Raw genomic sequence first — 20,984 nt, 5'->3', positions numbered from 1 at the left:
CAGATAGCTAGGTATCCACAAAGAAATACGTATTTATTAAATTTTAACACATTAATAAAGAACCAGATCTGGTCATAAAAAGAGAAAAGGATAGTATTTATTTCTTTCTAGTGTCCATAGTCTGTAAGGGAATAGTGATAAAATAAACATAATACTGTATTTTTATAAAAGCACAATGAGAAAATAGGGGGGAAAATCACCTAGGTAATCAAGGAAGGTATAACAGAAAAAGTTAGAGTTAAAACAGTTCTTCATGGTGAAATGGTATGAGTTGCTATGTATGGGATTTTGAGGGGAAGGGCATTATAGGCAAAGAAAATAGAAATACAGAAACCCAGAAGAATAAAAGAGTATTGATGAAATGCCAGTAGTTCAGTGCTTTGGACTTTGGGTGCAAAGAGGTTCTTGGAGAGAAATAAAATTGACAAAGGAGAATAGGGTAGATTATGAGAATCCCTGCATGCTTCATGGGTGATAAGCTACTTAAACACTCTTCACTGGGCTACTGTGCTGCTTGCTCCTGGGAACAAAAATGATTGTACCTGGATTTATAACTGAAATGTTGGCCTCATCAAGTAGTGAAGGATGATGAAGAACACAGCAAGACTCAACAGTGAAGCCAAGGGATTGAATTCCAGGCCTGTAAAATAGTCCCAGCAGTAGTCCACCACTGGAAGTGTTCATAGTGAAGACAAGCTGAAAATTCAAAAAAAAAAAAAAGAAAAAAGAAAAATTTAGGAAGTAAAATGGACTGGACATAGAGACCAATTGATGGTGAGGAATGAGAGAGTGGGGAATATTTTCAGTTTGAGTTACTGGGAAGCATTGGTGTTGTCCACTGGAGGAGAGGCAATAGCAGTAAAGTTTTCTCCAAAGATGTATTCCACCTGACCTACAGAGTTGGTTGAAAGCAGCTCTTACAACCAGGCATAACCCATTGCCATTGGAAGGCTGTGACTTCTTGTAAAGCTCCTAGGAAGGAAGCAGGCACCTCTTTGATGCCTACAGTGCTTAAATGGATGGAAATGCTCAAGCAGATTGTCTGGAAAATATTTCATCATTAGAAGTGATCTAAGTGTGAAAGTGTCTATTGGGAACCAACCCCAATTCCCAAACTCCTTATAGCCTTTTCCTCTCAAGAGGAAAGTGAAATAAGTAATACCAACATCTCCCCCACAGGGTCAGGAATTTTGCAAGAAGAAATGCTGGGAATAGCTAATTCATCTAAGAAAGTGAATCCCAGCAAGAATGGCAGTGGCCCATGAATCATTGCTTCTGAAACTGAAACAAAATTAGAATGGAATCTGGCTGGAGTGCAGGTTTCCTGATAATGTGAATTCCCCTGATTGGCGACTCTGAAACACACAGTGGGAAGAAAAGAGGTTGGCCAATTGAATGATGCAGTTTTTCTCACCCTTTTGTGAAAGAGAAAGTTGGAATCAAGGTGATATTAACAGGCTTGCCAAAGATCAAATAGTAATGTGGAGGCAGAATCTACCTGACTTATATGATGAACAAATTTTGAAGAACTTGAATTATCATATAACTGGACATCTATAAATGAGTAGCTACTCATTTTGTACTTGCTCTGTGCAGGGGTGTATTCCAAATGCAAGACATCTTAAGTACCAATGATAAGTTCAGGTCAGTTCTAGAATACTAAAATATTCAAAATAGGTAGGGTATAGTAAAACTTTCATTACTTATATCTATTTTTATTATTTAAGACTGTTCATCAGTTCCTCAACCTATCTCTCTATAAAAAAATGTGAGCCCTTCAAAGAACCTACCTAGAGTACCCTTGGAACCCACAGAATTACCACCACCACCACCATCATCATCATTATGCTTTCTACGTGGCAGGAGCAGCACTAAACCCTTTACACCCACCATCTCATCCAGTCCTCTTAATCATCTTGTGAAGCTTGTATAATTGATATCCCCATTCTACAGAAGAGAAACGTTAAGCTTAGAAAAAGGTAATATGTCCGATATCACATAGCTGGTACATAGCAGACCCTGTGTTAAAGGCTATAAGAGAGAGGGCTTTGAGGTCATATCCGCCAACCTCTACATATTTTTCAGCCACAAGACATTAATCCAGCTCCTGCTTGGACTCACTTAGGGATCGGGGTTCATTGCCACCAGAAACAATCTATCTTCATTTTAGACGTCTGTAACTGTTCTTCCTTTAATGAAACTGAACTCAGGATTCTTGCAACACTTAATCGTTAGTCCTGCTCATGTTCTCTTGAGACCTGCAGAAGAGTTCAAATGTGTCATCCATCTGAAAGTTGTTCAGATGTGTGAACACACAGTCTTTTCTCTCCAATATTTACTCTTTCAGTTATCTTTCATGTGTCCTGATCCCTGGATTTCTTACCATTTTTATTATTCTCTCTGAGTTTCTCTTTTAGTCATCAGGAATTCCAAAAACTCCAGAGGTAGACCAATGGTCTTATGTAGAGCTGAGTTAACAGCATGACTTTGAAAGAGTCAGCTTAGAAAAGAAAAGATATTAGGTTTAAATCCTGACTTTGTTTTTTGCTTGTGTAAGTTCCTTATCCTCTCTGAACCTCAGGCCTCACCCATTAAATTGAGATAATGATATCTCACCCAGTGTTTAATAGGGACAAAATAAAATAATGTACACAAAGAAATCATAGTACCTAAAACTGCTCTAAACAAGTAAAGTCTTAAAAAAAAGAATATCATATTGTGCCTGGAGATAGGTAGTAAGCATTCAAAATGACAGTTTACAATTATTGATAAAGGACTTCGCCTCCAGTAAGATAAACTAGACCCAATTTTCTCCTAATTAGAGCAACTAAAAACTCTAGACATTGTACATAAAACACACGTAAGATTCTGAAAGTTGAAGATAAGAAGGCAGACAGGCCAGAGACCTTAGCACTCAAAGGAACAATAGGATGATGAATACTCTGGGTTTTCTTTTTGTCTCATATATATAAAACTAGAAGATGAAGAAGCCAGCAAACTGGAAATGCCAATGGACACAGACAAAGAAGGCCCCAACAGAAGCTTCTTCTCTCAGGAAAGGGACAGACAAGCAAGGCATAAAGATTTTAGGCAACTACCAATCTACTACAGTAACCAGACGCCAAGTAAAGGTATGGCACACCCACACCATTGCCAATAAAAACCAAGCAAGGAACAGCCTGGATTTCTGCCCTCACAGCTCTGTAACAAAACACTCTAACACCCAAGACTGGGGTGATATCAGAGAAGGTCTGTCATCCCCACCAGCCAATGAAAAGCTATCCTAGTCGGGACCATACGGGAGACCTGAATTTCTACTCCAACCCATCATTCCCTTCCCCACAAGACAGTGCCTGAGCAAGCCTAGTGGGGAGGCAGGACTTTCATCACCCAGCATAGTGAAGGCACCCCCACTGAAGTTACCATGGAAATAGCATAGGGAGCCAGATTCATGCCTAGCAGTAATAATAAGCCTCCAGTCTTGGTTATAAACAGGGACCGAGTGGGGAACCTAGATTTTTACCTCCATTTGGCAGTAACAAAATGGTGCTCTCCCTCTTTGGCCAGAACATTATCAGAGAAGGCCAGTTCTTATTTAAATAGTAGATTTAGGGACACCAGGGTGGCTCAGTTAAGTGTCCGACTCTTGATTTCATCTCAGGTCATCATCTCAGGGTCATGAGATCAAGCCCTGCATCAGGCTATGTACTCAGTGGGGAGTCTATTTGAGATTGTCTCTCTTCCTCTCCCTCTGCCCCTCCCCTTACTCAAGCTCTCTCTCTGTCTCTAAAATAAATAAATACATCTTTAAAAAAAAAAGGAAAAGGCTAGCTTAAGTATATTTCTCTTTTTCAAGAATTTTCAAAACCTTTATTATACTTTTCTGTCTTGGGGTTTTTCAAGAGATTGGTAGAATGAACATCATTCTTCCTAATTTTGTGATCATTGGGACTTAGCTCCTCTTCCCGTTCTCCCAAAAACACATGCTCAACACATCAGAAAAGCATTCATGAAACTGGTGCTCCATGGATTTCACTTAAGAAAATGCCAGTGTCTACAGAACATGCTATTTGTTGCTCTGACTTAGAAGAAAATTTTAAGCAGAAGCAGTAACTTATCAGAAGGTACAAAAACATAAAGTAGTATAGATTTTTGCAGTCAAGACTGAGGACATGGGAATATGCAGAAAGCTTGCAGGAGGTATATCTGGAGGGCTGTCAGATGGCCACATCATGAAGGGACTTGGGTGCCAAGCAAGGGAGTTTTTACTTTGTCCTGGAATCCATAGAGTCTCTGCCTAGACCCCCAGGGCCATCCTTTTATTCCACAAACAAAGACACTGCAACAGAATTGCCTAGATGGTCCATTTAAGTATAGCTGTCTAGATTTGACTGTATGAATTCTAAAATTGTGAGTAGAATTTACAGACGATGACATTAGCCTTTGACTTCAGTGATTATGGAGTACATATAGATAAGCTTCAATTCAAAACATCTCTGCATATATTCACAATACCCTATATAGCCAGTAAGTGTGAAGTCATTCTTTCTCAAATCCCCTTATTTCGCCAATGAGGCCACAATCCCAGAATAACAGAAACTAGATAAAAATCCAGTCTTCCGTCTCCCACCACAAGCATCTGCATTCTCTGTCCTTTTTTCTGAAAGGGTCTTTTAGTCGCACTCAGAAGTCACCCTGCAAGAATAGGACCTTGCACCTGAACTTCTGGGAGAAGGAGCAACCTGGATTAATTAAAATCCTACACACTGATTAAAAGCATCGCTAGTGCTTCAAGCTCAGTTATGAGAGCTTTTCATCTTGCAAACTCCATTAGAAAAATTCTGTAAACAGCTTCTACTTCCAACCTGTATTTTGAGAACAAAAGAATAGATCCATCAGGAGGGAGGAAGGGTGGGGGCTGGCAGTGGGGCTTGTTTTTCTGTGGCTTCAGCATTAAATAGTCTGGTTTGAATTGTTATAAAGTACAAAAACAAATGGCATTCAGTCGTGGATCCTAACTCAACAATATCAGTTTGAAAAAATGTTGTTTTCCCTTATAACTCAATGGAGCATCGTATTTGGCAGCTGGGCCCCATTACTGGGGTCCCTACAAGGGAAATGTCAGGTCAGGCGTTATTTACAATCCCAAGTTTATTTTCTCGCCAAGGCCTCTCTTGGTTCTGTCCACAGTTTAAGTGACGGGCGTTCCATCCAAAGTCACTTACACTCTGTCCTGTCATGTCACGAGCTTTCAAATCTTAACATCTTTAATACCAGAAACTATGATAAGTCTTCTCAAACAAAATTGTACTTAGAGTCCTGAAGATTTCTGTTAATGTATTTCCTGGCAAGGAATGATGTGCATGGGCTAATATTCATTTACCCAATGTTATTATAAATGTTCAAAACACAAATAGGAATGATTACAAATGGGTTCCTGCCATATGACTGGCGCCAGATGATGTCAAGCAAGCCAGAAAGGACACATACACATTTCATGCCATGGCGTTCGCATGTCTGCACACAAGACCATCTGAACATACTAAGTCTGGAAATGTCCACTGCTCTGTTTCTATCCAAGTCTGACCTCTTCAGATAATGAGATTGATTGGTCAGCTTCGACTAGAAGAACCAAGCCTCTGATACAAGGCTGTGTCTTTATGAAAATGTGAGGATCAGGGTTCTTTGAATGCCACTTCTTCCTCTGAGCTATTTTTAGTTCCACATAGCCTGGATAAAGTGGAGAAAATAAGACTATGTAACCGAAAACGCCTCGTTCAAGTCTTTACCTTTAGCAATGGTTATCTTTGGGCAGGTTATTCTTTAAGTTTAACAACAACTTTATGCCATTTCCTCATTTGTAAAGGGAGATAAAGATGTCTATTTTAGTGGGTTGTGAAAAATGTGACACTGTATTTGGAAAACTGGCTTTATAGAGGATGCTTGGTAAATATTCAGCCTTTTCCCTCCGTCCAAATTACTCTGAATGAAACTCTCACAAAACTTTTTTGTCTAATTCTCCTTATGTTTCTATTATTTATATACATTATTTAGGCAGTCTGACATGAGCTTCTTGAAGACAGGTAGTTCAATGGCAAATGATGCAGTAGATACAAGGGTGTTTTCTTCCCTACTTCAACTACAATGAGCCTCATATAGTAGAAGCTCACCATACGACGTAAGTGATAGAAGGAACCGGAACCATTCCATCACCTCTATTATGTGCCTTGAGTCCTAAGATTCCTGGAGGTAGGGGCAGTATCTTACTCATCTTTGTACCCACTATGCCTTAGTATAATGGTCTACATAGCCTTGGTGATCAATAAATATGTTGCGTTGAATGAAACTTAGTTCTCTTCCCCAACCTCTTAGTTCTCTTCCCCAGCCTCTGATTCTGTGCTGGGTATATAGGAAGTACTCAGTAGAGCTCAGGAAATCATTATATTTAATACACTGAAAGAATCTCCCCAGGAAACCACAGATCTTACCATGCAAGTATCATGTCATTTGAGTTACATGGACACATCACATTTATTTCCTATCTTCAAACATAGCCAGTTTGTGTTACTTTAATTTTACAGATCAGAAGACAAAGAGGACAAAAAACACACTCTGAGTCACAAGTAAAAACCTTCATATGGTCGACTACGCTCTTCTTCACTGTTCTCCCTACTGCCCCCCCTCCCACCGCAGCTCACTAACCTGCCCTGTGTTCCAACCGTGCTGTTCTGTCCTGCATTCATGAACTTGTAGAGCAATTTCAGTGGCCCGCAGTCTCTTGTGCTCTGTCTGCTAGACTGCCCTATTCCTCCTGCAAAACATGAGTTGCACTACTGTGACATAGTCCCCCAAATAGCTGAGTTAGACAGGCTCTTCTCTGTCCGTTCATCATGTCCCTCACATCACACATCTTGGCATTTGCCCCATTGCTGCACCACCTGCTCTTCAGTACAATCATGAGGTACTTGAGAATTTTAATTCTAGAGCGCCACAGAATTCTTTAATTCTGTGTGCCTGGCACATAAAAGGTGGCTGGTAAGAATTTTCCAGATTCAGTGGGAAACTAAAGGAGTAGCCAGGAAGACAAGGAAAGAGAACTTGGCTCAGTAAGGAGAGGACCATGTAAATGAGGGATGTATTTTAAAACTGATTCCCCAGATGCCTCATTTGATATATTGTTTCCTTACTGATTTGAAATAATGAAATAAATATAAACTGTTTTCAGTAGATAAACTTTTTGATTTAGAGAAAAAAATCTTTTTTACTTGCTAACAAATTTCACATTTTGAAATTTAAAACTTGTTTTCCAGAAAAGCTTTCTAGCCTGCTTGTGAATAGTTTAATCATGGCAAGGTGGAAACCAGAAAACTAAAAAAAAAAAGAAAAAGAACCCTTATGTCTGCAGTTTATTTTTACTTCTGTACATGTTTCAAGAAAATTTCAAAACCACCCAAAGAGAACTCAAATCTCAGATTAGTCCACATTTTCTGGTTGTAATTTTCAAGTTTCTAGTTCTAGCAATTTGTCAGTGATGTGGAGATAAAACACACACACACACACACACACACACACACACACACACACACTTGTCAGTGATCTGGAGATAAAACACACACACACACACACACACACACACACACAATCTCTCATGAGTCATCCCTAGCTCGGAGCACAGTAGCCATGGGGATAACACTTTTTTCCTGTCTTTGACATTTCAGTTCTTGACTTTAGAAATCTGACTGCAATTGGATTAACTTTATTTTCCACTACTTCATGAGAAAAACATGTCTCTCCTGAGTTTAAATAAGTCTAATTGCGCTGACTACGGTGTTAATTCAGATGATTCTCAGAATGTTGGCAGAGAGGGGGAAACAGCAGTGTCCCACCTTAGATGGTAAGAGCAGGGGAGCACTGGGAGAGATGTGTTGGCCAGAAGCAGTACTTACTCACAAGTGAATTCCGATATATTAGGGGGCATCTGGGTGGCTCAGTCAGTTAGGCATCCAACTCTTGATTTCTGCTCAGGTCAAGATCTCAGGGTCGTGGGATTGAGCCCCACGTTGGGCTTCATGCTGAGCATGGAGCCTACTTGAGATTTTCTCTCTCCCTCTTCCCCTGCCCACACTCTCTCTCTCTCTTTCTCAAATAAATAAATAAATAAATCTTTTTTTAAAAAGATACATTAGGGTAGAAAGAGCTGAATGGGAGATTTTAGAGATGTTGCAGACAGCATTTTTGGTGGAAAAATGAAAGGGCAGTCATTTCAGTGGGCACTGTATCCTCAGCACCTAAAATCTTGCATACAGTAATTGCTCAAAAAACATTTGTTGGGAAAAATAAGTGGATGGGTGATACTGCCTCACCAGGTACAGGTTAATATATGTGAATTGCAGGAACTTCAAGAAAAAGAAATCTCTGCCCAGAGATGGAAGGTATCCTTTTATTTTTCCACCAAAAAGTGCTTTTGAAGAGTATAAAATATGAACTGTATCTCTTCTTCCATAACATGAAACAACCCTAGAATCACTGGAGAGGACTTAGTCCAAAGGTCATTGCCTTCCTTGCCCTCCCCTCCTCTGCTTAGAAACATCACTGTCCCTACACCAGCCACACTAAATAGCTCTGTAACCTTAGGCAAATTCTTTAAAACCACTGAATCTTAGTTCTCAGTTTGTAGGTAGGAACATAGGGCTCTTTATTGTCTTTGTACTGTTTCTCTCTCCCTATCCTTTCTCTGATCGGGAGACTTTTTTTTAAAGGTAATGACATATCAGTGTTATGCTATGAGAGGTTACTAACATAACACCAGAGAGTTTCGTTTACAGAGAGTTTCGTTTATATTGTCGATGAGCCAGTCTAAAGAAGTGAGGATCTAGGCTAAAACACAATGGGCAGCCTGAAAACAGATAGTGTTGATAAGGTGTTTGGGGATGCTGAGGGAAAGAGAAAGGGGAAGAGGAAGAAAGAGGGAAGACAAAGGAGGTGAGGTTTATGAGTGCCCAGCTCAGGATGATTTTTGGAGAAGAATAAATAGCTATGGTGCCTGCACTTGCTTGTGAAGGACCATAAATAGAACTGGACTCTTTCTGGCACTGAGCAATGCAGACATTTCAGGGAGGCATCAGGTTATGCAAAATGGAAAAAAGAGTACAAGCTTGCTGTAATAGAAATTACGGATGCTTACCATATCTGATTTTCTTCTTCCTGGGAATATGGGAAGACTTTTCAGATTCCCTTACAGTTAGGCTGTCATGTGACTGATATTGGCCAATGCACTGTAACATTTACTCTGTCATTTACTGACTTGGGATTTTGGGTAAATTAATTGAATTTCCTAAGTTTCACATTTTTCATTTGTAAATGTGGTAGCAGGAGATGGGGATGGGGGGAGTGAAAAAACTGCCTTGATTGGATCAGTATAAGAATAAAAACGAAATGGTAGGTGCCCAACTAATTCTAGGCCCTATATATAGATCAAAGTGCTAACAGTGGGCAGTATCCAATTAACATTAAATTTTCTTTGATTACTACAAATCAGAGTGAAGGATGAGAATAAGTACCAGAGAAGTATATTCTGTTTTTGTATAATCTTATCCTATGGAAAACAAAGAGGAGAAGAAAGTAAGAACCAGTCAGTAGAAGGTTCTGGTTATGACCCACATTATGAGAAAGTTTGAGAGGAGGGTAGTTGTCTTTCCCTTGATCTTTCATTGGCCAAGTCCAGTGTTGACATTTCCTGGTTAAGAATATGGACTCCGAAGATTGAATTATATTTAGGCAATTAAAACCAGCCTAGCGAGTGATGTGAATAAGGATTGTCCTTTAGGGCCAAGATGTAGCTGTCATCAATCATAAACAGACATGAACCCAGGATGAAGTGGATCTTTGCAGAAAATATTTACGTCGGTTACTATGCACTTGGGTTTTGTGGGATATGTCTATTTTTCCGACAGTTAATGACATGTGGTATTTAATGTGCTCAGGTTAGCTCCTGAATGTTTTCGCTCTCCCCTTTTTTTCTTTTTCATGTTCTCTCTCTCTTTCTTCTTCTGTATAATGACCTGCCCCCATATATATTTTGCCTATCCCCAGTTTTGGATACATGAAATGGCTTATACTCTTAGATTCCCTCCTTATCCTCATCTCAGTCCTGGCTTTGGATTAAAAAAGAGAGAGAGAGAGAGAGGAAGGAAGGGAGGAAAGGAGGAAGGAAGGAAGGAAGGAAGGAAGGAAGGAAGGAAGGAAGGAAGGAAGGAAGTTAGTTTATAAAGTGTCAGGGTGATCCCTAACATCACTGCTTTGTTGCTTGTTCTCACTATTCCTGGTTGGTATTCAGTTCTACTCCTGGAGTCTGAATTAACTTTTTAAATTTTGTCTTCAACTGATACCTTAGAAACAGTGAATAAAAAACCTTACAAAGACTTCAGAGTTATTTTTATAGATGTGGAATCTAAAACTCATTTTATGTGATCTAGGGCTCCTGCTTTGACAGAGCCAAGACTCATCCAAATCCCAGGATTCCAGTGACCCCGTTCCTAATCATAATTAGCCAAACCTACATCTTTTACAGGGTAAAATATGTATTAAACTGCAGACATAGAGGAATTTAAGAAGCATTGCTTTCTTGGGCAGCTGGATGTCTCAGTCGGTTAAGTGTCTGCCTTCTGCCTTCCGCTCAGGTCATGATCCCAGAGTCCCAAGATCAAGTCCCAGGATTGAGTCCTGGGATCAAGTCCCAGGATTGAGCCCCACATAGAGCCCCACAAAAAGCCCCGCATAGAGCCCCGCATGGAGCCCTGGATTGGGCTCCCTGCTCAGCAGGGAGTCTTGTGCTCTCTCTCTCTCTCGCTCGCTCTCTCTCTCAAATAAATAAAATCTTTAAAAAAAAAAAAAAGAAGAAGATGCACTGCTTTCTTGATCTACTTATCTAAGTAAGATCATCTTGATTAGCTCAATGACATCATCATTCTTCAACTTAATACCTTTTCCAGGCGTAAATGAAACCCCTTTAGGATTTTTCAGTCCTTTATATCTGGCATAATTTAATTTGTAATAGTCTCAGGAGAATATCCTTGATGGGGAAAAAGCAGAAGAGCACTCATCGGGGAGGCAAGAGAAAGTAATAAATGCCAAGTCTTTGAGAAGAAATACCAAGAAAACATTATCAGCTTTTGCCTAGAGCCAACCAAACACATTTATAGCCACGTTCATATTTGCTTTTTATTTATCAATTTTTTTTCTACTGAGTGAAAATCAGTATCCTAGGTACTGAGGTAAAAACATTGTAGGGGTGCCTGGCTGGCTAAGTCAGTAGAGCATGCAACTCTTAATTTCAGTGTTGTAAGTTCAAGCCCCCCGTGGGGTGTAGAGATTACTTAAGAATAAAATCTTTAAAAAAAACAAAAAACAACCCAGAGTTTGGTAGGGAATGGTTCCAAATTTCTAGGACCTTGTAACTTAAAAAGGCAGTCTTCCTCATGTCATTTAACTAACACAGTGACTAAACAGAACAAAATGCTACAACAAGGGACATTCATTCAACACTCTGAGGGAGGAGAGAGATTGATTTTTATGGGGAAATGATGAAAATGGTAAAGGATTCCTTGAAGAAATGAATTTTAAACTGGACCTTTTAGAGTTAGCAGCAAGGAAAAGAATTTTGCAGCTCAGGGAATCTCATACCTAAATATCCATTCAGCATCTTACAAATATTTCTTGTGCTCTTTGTTGAGCCCCAAGGATATAGCAAAGAAGACATAGTCTCTGCCTCAAGGAGTTTTCTGACTCACATAAGCTATTGGAGAAAACATTAATTTAACACAAAGTAGCTGAAAGTGAACAGAAACTATGGGTTGGCTTATTTAGCTCTAGGCAGATGGCCCATTCATTCTTGGATTGTATTTTTATTTCTATTTTTTTTTTCAATAAAGTTAAAGGAGGCAGCCTGAAGATAGCAATCTTTCTCCTTCAGTATATTTTTTTCCTTCCTACACTCTTTCTACTTCATGTTTGGGCCACAGAGTTGACCACACCTCTCTAACATGAATTTCCTAGTCCTTCTTTTGTTAGAAGATATCCACCATAGTTTTGATGGTTTAATATTATTGGAAAAATGTGTTTCCTGGAGCCTCACTCTAGGTATCAGCGAAGTATTATTTAGGCGCTATTCCTGAGTAGCATATCCAGGTTATGTGGGTTCCAGCCTGGTCCCTTGGATACCCTGTGTCTTAATGCTTTATGGCACCAGAGAAGTTACCATACCTCTCTTTGAACTTTAGTTTTCCCACCTGTAAAGTGAAGATAACTTGATGTACCTCAAGGCAAAGGTAGTTGCTCCTTTCTCATGTGTGTTTGTGGGGTGGTTGTGAAGGAAAGGTAGCTGCTCTGAAAACTGGAAAATCTCGGATCTACCCCTGTGGCTGCATCCCTATTTTTGTGTTGGGGAAATTGTGTTATGCCTTGTAATGTCCCAGTCTATTTTAGGGGAAATTCATGAAGATTAAATGTAAAACTGATCAACAATATAAACAAATAATTCAGTTTGATGAGAGAGGGAGAGTAGAAATAGGCCAACTGGTTGCTTGACTGCATGATTGAGTATGTGACTTAGTTGATCAGACTAATCAGAACCATCCATCTAGCAGCTGAGGGTGTGTACACATGTCAAAACAATCTCAGGAAAGGACTTAGGAACATCTGCTCATTTGGACTAAAGTAGACAAAATATAGTTTACTAAATGCTCTGATAAATTCTAATCCTAGTTGAAACTCTTGGGGAAAAACAATATAATGAATTCATGGGCTTTATTAAGTCTTGGGAATTGACAAAATTGTGGCTTTACATATTTATTTAAAATGATGATGTCCCTTCCATGGTCCAGATACAAACCCAGTCATTTGTGTTCTTATTTTTTTTCTTTATATGCAAGCAAAAGGACCATGACAATAATAGAGATAATGAAGAAGAAGCAAAATGAGAAGCAGGAGGAAGATGACCAATAACAGGACATTTTATTGTTTCAGACTTGGAATTGCACATTTTATGGGCACAATCTCTAATGCTCAACACCATGATCTGAGATATTCATGTACTCATTTTTAAAAGAAAAAAAAAAAAAAACTCAAGAAAAAAACATGTTACATTGTTTAGAAATCCTTTACCTATAAGTAACAAAGTTGTAAAAACAACAGCAGCAAAACCCAGCTAGTTAAAACAAACAAACAAAAGGTGAACTTTGGTATAAACACAGAAATAAATGTGTCTCATGGAACCTAAGGACAGAAAGCCTGCCCCGCCTCATGGATGTCCAAGAAGCTTTCTCTTTCCTTTCTCCTCCACTCAGTGTGTCTTATCTCATTCTCATTACTTTGTTTCCTCTCTCCCCACCTCCTATTTCTGACACACTTTTGGGTTTTCATTTCCTGGAAATGAATTTGTCTCTCTTTTTCTTTGGTCACTTTCTAAATCCCCACATATGTGCTCTGATGGCTCAGCTTGCATTACATCTTCAACTTCGATCCATCATCCGTGACCTCTGACTAGTTCACAGCTGCTGGGACCCTTAATATGTGGGTGGAGAAGACAAGCAGGGTTGAACCAACAGCCTAAGATGTACCTACTACAAGTAATTTGACTGAGGTTACAAAGAAAATTCACTCTTGAACAAGGAGTTGAGCTCAGAAGTCCAAGACATCTTTACCACACAATGATGCCATCATGTTTTGTAGTTTGGAGAAAGACTATAAAAGTATGTCCATACATAATAAATATTTAGACTTTTTCAATTTAGAGAGACTCAAGCTAAACCAAACTTAGACTAGATATTTACTGAGATCAGAGTTGTTGGGTTTCTAATTCATTAATAATGATGATGATGATAATAATAAAAATGATAGTATTTATAATGATAACAATCCATGTAGACAACCCTTACTATGTATCCTAAATTCTTGATGTGCATTAACTCAATCAAACCTCTCAACAAATATCTAAGGCCAGTATTATCATATGATGTCCATTTTACAGGTGAGAAACCCGAGACACAGTGAGGAGAGCAGAAGCTATATCAGGCATTTTCATCTCAATCTTTTATTGGAAGTTCTAAAACAAACAGTTGATAGATTAATTGTAAACAAGAGAAAATAAAACAGGATGTGCTAAATTTTATTGCAAAGAGAAAGGCTTTAACAATTGCCTTGTATATAGTGCTTAAGGTTCACTATGTGAATTATTTAAAAAAAAAAAAAAGGAAAAAAAAAAGCCCTCAGGAAGAACAGAAAGAATACCCTACTCACAATCCTTTGACAAAATCCCTGAAAACTGAAGTCATTGTCCCCACATTTGTGGAGTCTTAAACCTGCAGTATTGGTCTCTGATGACTTCAGGAGAGGGAAGACTAAGCATTTGAGTAGCATACTAGTTTACTGGGCCACCTAACAAACTACCAGAAATTTGATGGTTTAAAACAATCAAATCTATTCCTTCACACCATTGGAAGCTTGAGATCAGGGTGTCACCTGGTCTCTTTGAAGGCTCCTTTAAAGGAGGATCCTCCATTGCCTCTTGAAGCTTCCAGTGGCTCGGGCATTTCTCAGCTTGTGGCCAATTCTATTTTCCCTCTATCAATGGAGGTAGGATCCACTCTCATAATTCAGGATGATCTGATCTCACAAGCTTTAACTTAATTACATCTGCAAGACCTTTTTTTCAGACAAGGTCACATTTACAGGTTTTGAGGCATGGATATATGTATTTGGGGGGCACCATTCAACCCACTGCAAGTAATTAGAGAAGTTCTTTCAGGTTTTTATAGGAAATTTAGGAGTGTTTAAAATACAATCCGAAATAGTTTGACTTATAATGGAGATAATTGCCCTGTGCTTCACAATGAAAGTTCTGGGGCCATTATCAAATAAAGGAATCTGACTTAAAGAGATAAATGATTTTGGACTCCGGAGAGACTTGTTTTGACTTAATAGAGCAAGAATAGAATTGACTCGTAAACTTCCACTTTCCCTCTCTAAAATAAAATGCTAACTCTCTTAACTACGACTTTGAATTGGCAAAACACTCACTTAAACTTAATTAAGATCATATGTTTTAGTTTTCCCTCTTGACAGGCTTTAAAATGTCATTCAGATGTTAACTTGGCAAAAAGAAGAAAATAAGGCTGTGGAGAAAATGAGTAAAATGGTTTTTAAAAAGAAAAGTGAAATAAATTTTAAGGATAAAGATAGATTTGTATATTACTTTTAATATTGGAACATACATTCTCACTTATCTTTTTATATTTTTTTAGCTCATATACTTTTGAGTATCAGAAATCTTAAAATCTCAAGACAGAGTTCATCCATTTAAAACTTGAAATAGCTTGAATTCTTCAACAAAAGATGGAATTATGGTTGTAATAATGCCTTTGATAAATGACCTGAAGATTTATCTGAATATCTATTGCTATAGACTGAAGATGTTTCCCCTAATTCACATTTTTAAATCCTAACTCCTAGTGTGGTGGTATTAGGAGATGTGGCATTGGGAAGCTGATTAGATCATGAGGGTGCAGCTCTCATGAATGGGATTAGTGACCTTATAAAAGACACCCAGAGAGATCCTTCCCCTCTTCCACCATGTGAGGACATAGGAAGAGGAGGCAATCTACAGATCAGGAAGTGGGTCCTCACTATATATGGAATCTGCCAGCACCTTGCTCTTGGACTTCTCAGGCTCCAGAAATGTGAGAAATAAACAGAAATAAATTTCTGTTGTTTATAAGTCACCCCATCTGTGATAATTTGTTACACAGCCTGAACAGACTAAGACATTTATGAATATCAAGTTGGAAAGGTTGCGTGCACAGTGATGAGAGCTTGGCAAGATTCTGGGGCATTGTTTCTCGTCCTTCTTAGGGAAATAGCATTTCCTGGAGTGTGGCCTATAAAATGTAAAATTCTGTTCCTTAATTCTTTATTCAGTGTACACATACCCATCCCAGATTTTAATGTCTCTGAAATTAGGCTGCCTGTTAAACAATGTGAAGTGATGTTAGCCATGAGGCCCTGCTTGGGCAAACTTAACTGTGCATAGATAAGGCCTGTTCATCTGACCATCACTCTGGAGTCAAGTCTTTTGTATTCCTTTATCTCATGTGCCTAAATTTAACTTGGATCCTCAATTTTTGCTTATAAGAGATTATACTTTGATGTTGCATTGAAATAAAACATTTTTATGAAGACAGAAGATTGACAGTCACAAGAAAACTAATCCAATTTAAGGTAGTACACACTGCCAAATCTCTTGAAGTAGATCATAAAATGTTGAAAGCTAGAAGTTGATGTGATTTATTTAGGCATTGAACTATTTTATCTGTCAGAAGCTTCCAGCTGAATTTCAAGAGAAACAGATTAACTTCTAGAGACACATACTTAAATTAAGTATATAATAGGAAATGCAGATAAAACTCTAAGAGCCTTTCATATAATATAGAATTATAATGTCAATCCTGAGGACCCTAAAGAAATAATATGATGAGTGTAATTTATGAAAAACATGTCAATCTGATGTTATGCTGAGTACCTTAGGATGATGGAAATCTTCATTTTAGGTTTTCCAAAGGTGTTTTAGCTTTTAAAAGCTCTTAAACATACTATAATAGAGCAATGTGCTTTGATTTGTTTTTACCATTACTGCCAAACATATGAAGAAACTAGAATTCCCCTACCCCCACCCCCCATTGCCACACCACACACACACACACACACACACACACACACACACACACACACACACCAGCTACTACCATTTACCAGTGCTGCATCCTGGTGAACATACCTTGAGGCATGTTACCCTAGGGAATAGATTATTAGGATAATTTACCTGTTCCTGACTTTTGTAAATGATGAAGTCACAGATAAAATCAAAAGGGTTAAACACTGCAATTCAGAAAACCTACTGTGATTTTTTCATTAACTTGCTTTATGCCCATGAACAGGCCCCTTCCCCATCTTTAAGCTGATTTCCCATCTCTTCAATAAATACATGGTACAAATAATCCACAATTCCTCTTTTACTGCCCTACCTTTCAATGCCTGCAATGAGGTCTGTTCGATGGGGGGAGAGAAGATCAACTTTGGCTAAACAGACACTTCTCTCATTTGTAAATATTTTTGCAAAACATAAAACCACAACTTATTTTGTGGTTTTCAAGAATAATACATGAATTTATTTGATACTTAACTCTTCTAGATCAGTCACCCTTCCAGTGCCACATTCTGAGAGTGCCATGCCAGCCATCACAAGGAGAACTGTGAAATCAAAGGAACCCTCAAGGCATTCATTTATCAAGTTCCTTTCATGTTTTGACCCTATTGTTTGCATGGAGTAAAGTCATCTGAGGCCACAAGAGGGGCTCTTGAACTCTTGGCCACATATTCTACTTTGGTGGTGGTGGTGTTGATGATGGTGTTCTTCTCTTTCTTCTTTTTCTTTGTTGTCGTCCTCATCACCATCATATCTCATTTTTAATGCACCTTCTATATGACTTCCTGGAAGATTCAATTCTGCATGATCCTGTTTAACACTTCAGACACTTCTAATCCACTCAAGATGAACTCCAATCTTCTCGTATGGCTTAACAGACCTCTGTAGTTTATCAGACCATTTATATGTTGGGTGTGGAGCCCGCACATACACACACACACACACGCATGCACACAAAATTTAAATAAAAAAATTTATCAGACCATTTGTACATTTATAGTTTATCAGAATTTTTTTCCTCTCCCCATCTCTTACCGTTTTCCTACCAACCATGATACATTCCAGTACTGCATGATCTTTGTTCAGTTCCTTGAATGTGCCATACTCTTTTTTATCTCTGTGTCTGCACATTCTGTTCCTTTATCTGAGGATGTTGCCTCCATCCTCCTTCCTTCCTCCTTCCACTTGCCTTCACTTGGTTACTGTTTTAATATGGGTAATGCCTTAATCACCAATACTGAATTAGGTGGTCCTCCTATCAGCCCCCACACCTCCTCCTACTTCCCCTGGTACAGCACGATCAGGACTGTTGTAATTGCCTTCTTCCTTGTGTATCTCCTACTAAATTTCAAACTCAGGGATGGTTTATCTGTTGGATGATTTCAGATGGTATAAGGATCCTGTTGAGCTCCACAGCTCTGATCAGCAGTATGACCAAGTCTGAAGTCTACTGTCCAAAGCAGAGATATGAATATATTAAGGATATAGCCTGTTTGAAGTCATTGTGGCTGACATGACCTTTTCAACACCACCAACTCAAAGTGATAACAGAACAACTGTCCAGCAGTGCACTGGATACACAAAGCCCAAACAGCTGTGACAAATGTCATATTTTGGGAATGGTCCCCAGTTGTGTAAGGAATGGCTTACACTCCAGAGTATTCTTATCTAGTCTGGAGATCTGAAATTTTCTCTTCATTGTTCTAGCTTTCCTCTTACAGACTTGTTGACTGACCACATATTTGCCTGGCCTGGGGAGTGCGTTTCTGTCTCTCTCCCTACTGCAAAACATAGCTTTTCTTTTGAAGCTGTAAATCAAGCTAACCACCTAGAAATCTGGTATTATAAGCATTAGGCACTGTGTGTGAAGGCCACTGGATCTAGAAAGCAGGTCTTTTTGTAACTGCAGTTTATTAATTAACTGATATAAAAATGATAAAAATCAAAGACTTTAATTTAAAGAGTCCACTGTGATCTCAACACGTTGAATCCATTACATAAGTTAATCCCCTCAATAAGCCTGCAAGTAGGTCTTACTGGCCCCCATTTCAAAGATAAAGAGACAGAGGCACCCAGTGGCTTTAATGATTTGTCCCAAGTCATAGGGCTGGTAAGCGTCAGAGCTCATATTAGAAGCCACATCTCTCTAATTCCAAAACCTGTGGTCTTTCCACTCCATGAGGATGCTTCTCGGTGTTTCAGAACTAGATATCCAGTACTTGCAGAATCAATAAAGAAAAATGATTTATTTGGAAACACTTGCTTTTCATCTGCAGTGAAATGGGGTAAAAGAGATTCTCTCTCTGGGTTGACCATGCTCACTGCTCCCTGAAGTGGGTGACTACCCAGCTATATCACTACGGAGGATACATCTGTGGCAGGTGGGGTCACTAGGACTTACTGCCCTCTCTTCTAGGATCATTCCTTGAATAACCTTCCTGTCTCCACCCAGACAGTTCTTTCACTGTCATATTCTAGGAGCTGACAGAGCACTGGACCTGGCGTTGGGCAGACGAGAGTTTAAGTCCTAACTTGACCATTTACCACGCATGTGAATTGGATGACCACCTAAATTATTGCATCTCAGAAGGAGGAGATGGGGCTCTCACGATGTCGGGGGGAGCCACGTGAATGACACCATGCATGCGAGAGAACCCTGGGCACTATAAAACTGTTGAACACATATAAGGCAGTATTCCTGTACCCTCCAAACCAGTAGTCAATAGAAATTTTAGATACCAAGACTTCCTACAGACATACTGTCATCGAAACTGAGCACATCAGGAAGGCAGACATGATCCCATTGTTTCTGTTTGCTCCTCCTTGTCTTCAGGGCCTTAAACAGAAGAGCAACTCCACAAGGGTTGATCCTTGAGACCTCCATGGTGACAGTCAAAGCCCCTTCCCACGCTCACCCCCAAGCTGGAAGGAAGTGGTTTCTACTGCTCCGAAAACCATTCACTGTCTGAAATCCTCATCTGCACATTGAATCTGCTGGCTTACTGTATTTTTGTTTTTGTTTTTTCTTCTACTACATGTGCATAATAATGTTAACTGTGAACATTTACTAAGTGTTTAATTTGTGCCACGGAAATTGTACTTTCCATACATTATCCAATGTAATTTTTACAGCTGTCTCACATCTTATGATTGTATGAGTATCACCATTTTTGCATGTGAGAAAACTCAGAGAAGGCAGCCCCCTTTTGTCTGGTTCATCAGGACTCTCCAAGAGAGAAGGATCTGAACACAGGGCTCCAAGGGTTCAGAATCCTTACACAGCTTCTAAATCATGCCAGTGACCTTGCTAAATTTTGACTGTCAAGTCAGAGAACATGGTTTAACCATGGTTGTTTTCTCCAAGGAACCAGAAACTTGCATGGAGCAGTTGTTAAATTGGTATTCTCAAATTCCTCATCTGAAAAAGGGTCCCTGCTTCATAAGGTTGTATAAGGATAAAATACTATATATAAAACATAACGAAGTGCCTCCCACAGATAAACATTCAATAAGGGAGTAGCTACTATTATGTATGGTCCTTGCATGTCATTTTCCCATTCCTCTCCCTCCTCTGCATCATAATGTCCTCAAGCGCAGTGTCAGTACTAACATGTCCTTTATTTTTGGCCCACATAGAAACTTATACAAGATCTGTCACCCATGAGAGGTGTAAATGGGCAGGACATAAGATCCAGGAGGTCTACTGGGATCCGACTCATAGGGTAATCAGATTGGGGATCAAAACTGAAGACCAGGGCACTGAGTGGCTCAGTTGGTGAAGCGTCTGCCTTCAGCTCAAGTCATGATCTCAGGGTCCTGGGATCAAGGCCCCTTTCGGGCTCCCTGCTCAGTGGGGAGTCTGCTTCCCCCTCTCCCTCTGCTGCTTCCCCCTGCTCATGTTTCTCTCTCTCACTCATGCTCTCTCTCTCAAATAAATAAAGTTTAAAAAACCCAAAAAACAAAAAATGATGGCCAAATGGGAAGGAACAGTGTCTCAAGGTAGACAGGACTCTACAGTTAGAGTTAAGCAGCTCGACACAATATTGGTGACATGGACTGTGAAGTCAACCTGAATTAAAAAAACAGAAGCTACTACTCTTATGGATTCAGTAAGTACAAATTAAGTGCTCCCTGTGTGCCAAGCACTGGGAAATACATTTCATACTTTATGAGCTCAGGCAGGTTCAGTAAATTCCCCAAGCCTCGCTTTACTCATCTGTAAAATGTG

Source organism: Ursus arctos, unplaced genomic scaffold, assembly GCF_023065955.2.
Source record: "Ursus arctos isolate Adak ecotype North America unplaced genomic scaffold, UrsArc2.0 scaffold_18, whole genome shotgun sequence".
Classification (NCBI taxonomy): Eukaryota; Metazoa; Chordata; class Mammalia; order Carnivora; family Ursidae; genus Ursus; species Ursus arctos.
The sequence above is the reverse complement of the archived record's forward strand: the minus strand, read 5'-3'. Positions refer to the sequence as shown.